This window comes from Otolemur garnettii, unplaced genomic scaffold (genome assembly GCF_000181295.1).
Source record: "Otolemur garnettii isolate 467f Iridium unplaced genomic scaffold, OtoGar3 scaffold00111, whole genome shotgun sequence".
NCBI lineage: Eukaryota > Metazoa > Chordata > Mammalia > Primates > Galagidae > Otolemur > Otolemur garnettii.
Window position 1 is genome coordinate 6661992 of NW_003852506.1, and position 4401 is coordinate 6666392.

The following is a 4401-nucleotide window of genomic DNA, read 5'->3' on the forward strand; positions in this document are numbered from 1 at the left end:
CAAGCCTTCGAACCACCAGTCAAGCTCCAGACTGAATGTCCGTGAACCACAACGTGATCTGGGTTCACCTGGCTGAATGTCACAATCCAAAGTGTGCTCCACGCATTCCTCTGCACTGTGAGGAAAATGTGGCATGGCACAGTGGAAACTTTGTGTAATCCGTTCCATTTCAAATAATCAAGGAGTTGAATTTTATGAAATGCTAAAGGCCTAGATTCTGAAAGTCCCTCTTAGCGGGATACTATTGGTTTGCTCACATGATTGTTCTTTTCTTCGCCCAAGAGTACAAGGTTTTCCAAGCCTGTCTTCCTTCTTCCACTTACTACAGATCCCTCACAAACACCTGTTTTCTATTTTCTGTAAAGCACCATGGGAGCCCCCAAATGGCATTTCATGCTGTCTTTTCTAATGGTGTTATTCTCTGGTTAAGATGAGAATGGAGGCTCATTGAGGTCTGGAGCTTTGTTTTGTCTATCCTTGAGATCAGTGTCTAGAAAAGTATCTGCCACAGAAAAGGCACCCAGAAACAGGAACTGGTATCCAGGACACAGCTCCTTGCTCCTCCCTCAGGATGAATAGAGACCAGAAATCAGATGTTTATGCCTGAGAAAAGCAGGATTTCATCCAGCACTTCTCTGAGATTGTCAGGATGCTGACTGAGGATGAGATGGGGCACCCAGAGACAGGAGATGCTATTGCCCGGCTTAAGGAGGTCAGTACCACCGGGGTGTGATGGTGCTGGTAGCATTTCGGGAGCTGATGGAACCAAGGAAACAGGATGCTGATAGTCTCCAACGCGCCCTGACTGTGGGCTGGTGTGTGGAACGGCTGCAAGCTTTCTTCTTGGTAGCAGATGACATCATGGATTCATGTCTCACCCAGCGAGGGAAGATCTGCTGGTATCAGAAGCCAGGCATAGGTCTGGATGCCGTCAATGATGCTGTGCTTCTGGAAGCATGTATCTACCACCTGTTGAAGCTCTACTGCCAGGAACAGCCCTATTACCTGAACCTGATTGAGCTCTTCCTGCAGAGTTCATATCAGACTGAGATCGGGCAGACTCTGGACCTTATCAGATTTACTGAAAAGAGGTACAAATCTATTGTCCAGTACAAAACAGCTTTCTACTCCTTCTACCTGCCATAGCTGCTGCCATGTGCATGGCAGGCGTTGATGGGCAGAAGGAGCACAGTCATGCGAAGAAGATCCTGCTGGAGATGGGCGAGTTCTTTCAGATCCAGGATGATTACCTTGATCTCTTTGGGGACCCAAGTGTGATGGGCAAGGTTGGCACTGACATCTAGGACAGCAAATGCAGCTGGCTGGTGGTTCAGTGTCTGCAATGGGCCACTCCAGAGCAGCACCAGATATTGTAGAATTACAGGCAGAAGGAGGCAGAGAAGGTGGCCCGGGTGAAGGCCCTGTACGAGGAGCTGGATCTCCCTGCTCTGTTCTTGCAGCACGAGGAGGACAGCTATAGCTGCCTTATGAGTCTCACCGAGCAGTTTGTGGCACCCCTGCCCCGGGCCATCTTCCTGGAGCTAGCACACAAAATCTATAAGCGGCAAAAGTGACCTAGACACTGCAAGAATGGGGAGAGGAAGCTCAATAAAATTATTGTATAACCTTGAAAAAAAAGAAAAGGCACCCAGGAAATGTTTGCATAATGCATGAATAAATGTTAGTCATTTATTTAGCTAGTTTATGCCTCCTTTCCTCTACCCACATTTTTTTTTTCTTTAAAGATGAGGTTTTGCTATGTTGCCCAGGCTGAACTCAAACTCCTGGGTTCAAGGGATAACCCCAAGTACCTGAGTCTACAGCCTGGTGTCACGTGCCTGGTGTGCCCCCTACTGTTCTAAGTACAGTTGCTACCTCATTTAAACTCTATGAGGTAGGAACTATTAATATTCCTATTTTGCAAATGGGGAAACTGAGGCTTAGAGCGATTAAGTAACTTTGTTAGAGTTGCCCAGTGGTGATCCAGGGATTTGTAGCAAAGTTATCTGGGCTTGAAACCTTTTCTCTGCCTCTGTATGTTATGCTGTCTTCTTGTTCAGCACAAAAGAAACTCTTTAGCTGTAATCAAGAGGTGTTTGTTTGTTTGTTTGTTGAGACAAGAGTCTCACTCTCTTGCCCAGGGCAGAGTGTCATGGCACCAGCCTAGCTCACAGCAGCCTCAAACTACTGGGATCAAGCCATTCTCCTACCTCAGCTTCCTGAGTAGCTGGGAAAACAGGTGCTTGCTTCAATGCCCAGCCAATTTTTCTGGATTTTTTTTGGTAGAGACAGGGTTTCACTTTGCTCAGGCTATTCTCAAACCCCTGACCCCAAGTGATACTCCACTTCATCTCCCAGAGTGCTAGGATTAGAGTTGTGAGCTGCTGAGCCCGGGGCTGAGAGGTGGCTTGCAAAAGGTGCATCATATTTATGCTATGAATAACAGGCTAGAAAGTTTTGAAGAGTTTGAACCAGACGTGGGAGTAAATCTGACCTTGAATGATGGGTAGGATTTGAACAGGTCAAAAGTGGAGTTCATCTCCCATTGACTTCTGGCAGAAATTAACTTGAAATTCGCTCTAAAATATTATCATCTTATAAAATACTACAGTATTATTTTTCATCTTTAACCCAGTTTCTTCATTATCATCACCACCACCACCATTTTAAATAGCTTGCATGGGTTGAAACCATTTTTTAAACATTATTTATTTTTTTAATTTATTTTTGAGACAGTCTCACTATGTCACCCTTGGTAGAGTGCTGTGGCATCACAGCTCACAGCAACCTCCATCCAACTCCTGGGCTTAGGCAATTCTCCTCCCTCAGCCTCCTGAGTAGCTGGGACTACAGGTGCCCACCACAATGCCTGGCTATTTTTCTGTTGTTGTTGTTGTAGTTGCAGCTGGCCTAGGCTGGGTTTGAACCTGCCACTCTTGGCGTATGTGGCTGCCACTGTAACCACTGTGCTATCGGCACTGAGCCTTTTTTTTTTTTTTTTGAGACAGACTATTGCTCTGCTGCCCAGGCTGGACTGCAGTGGCACTAATGTAGCTCAGTGCAGCCTCAACTTCCTGAGTCCAAGTGATCCTCCCACTTTAGCTTCCTGAATAGCTGGAATCACAGACTCATGCTTCCATGCCAAGCCTGGCTAGTTTTTAAATTATTTTTTATAGAAATAAATTTTTGTAGAAATGGGGGTCTCACTATATTGCCCAGGTTGGTTGAAGCTCCTAGCCTCAAGAAATCCTCCTACCTCACCCTTCCTAAGTGCTGGGATTACCAGCATGACCACAACACTTGGCCCCTTTAGAGTCCAATCTTGTTCGTATTTTTCTATAAGCTCAGCACCATGGATACCACCTTCTTTTTGTTTTTGTTTTGAGATAGGGTCTCACTCTGTCACCCAGGCTCAAGTACAGTGGCGTGATCATAGTTCACAGTAGCCTCGAACTTCCGAGCTTAAACAATCCTCCTGCCTCAGACTCTTGAGTAGGTAGGACTTATTATATTGCCCAGGCCCATGTAGCTAGGATTACAGGAACATGCCACTTGGCTAACTTTTTAATTTTTTTGCAAAGACAAGGTCTTGCTGTGTTGCCCAGGTTGGTCTTGGGCTCCTGACCTCAAGCCATCCTTCTGTCTTGGCCTCCCAAAGCACTGTGATTATAGGCATGAGCCACTGTTCTGCCAGGCCTTCTTTTTGATTTGAGTGAGATTAATCATCCTTGGAAGGTAAGCTTGATGGGCTTGGGAAGGCTATGTTCACCAACATATCTTTGCCAAGTCTTGCATTCTGATAAGAATTTTAATGTTTTCTCCATCTCCTCTTCTTCTTTTAAAGAGAGTGTAAAGAAAAAAAAAAAAGCACTACTCTTTATATGAAATCATTTCTGATGAGCTCAGATTTCCCTAGGTGCTGGCCCAGGCGTGACTGTGGTTCTATTACACCTACATTCTTCCTACTCTCGAGAGATTTTAAAAAATGAACTTAATGGCTTGGACTTGTTTTAATTTTCTCTAACTTATTTATTTTCTCTGAGGTCAAAGACATTTTATAAATTCAAAAATACCAAAAGCATTTTGCATGCAATGAAATATCCTTAAGAAAAGTCAGATCAGAGTCAGAGTATTTCCCTAAGGAAAGGAAATGCACAAAATCATCAAATGATTAATTGAAAAAACAAAGAGAACTAACATTTCTCCCGGAACTTGTTCCTACGGTATGCTCTTCCCATTATGAAACATGGCTAGTCTACACTGTTTGTTTTTTGAAATGAAACTTTAATGGGGGAAATATATTACTGCATTTTTTTTGTGTTTTACACTAACATTCTTTCTCTTGCCAAACATTTTGCTATGAGCTCAGGCATTTATTCCCGATATGTTTTGCAGCCTTCA

General features: G+C 44.2%; 1 pseudogene across 1 annotated transcript; it reads left to right on the top strand.

The window, feature by feature from the left end:
• Positions 1–562: 562 nt before the first annotated feature.
• Positions 563–1607, top strand: LOC100940540 (annotated as a pseudogene). Its single transcript, XR_001161578.2, has one exon. The product of XR_001161578.2 is annotated as a farnesyl pyrophosphate synthase pseudogene (transcript).
• The last annotated feature ends 2794 nt before the right edge of the window (positions 1608–4401 follow it).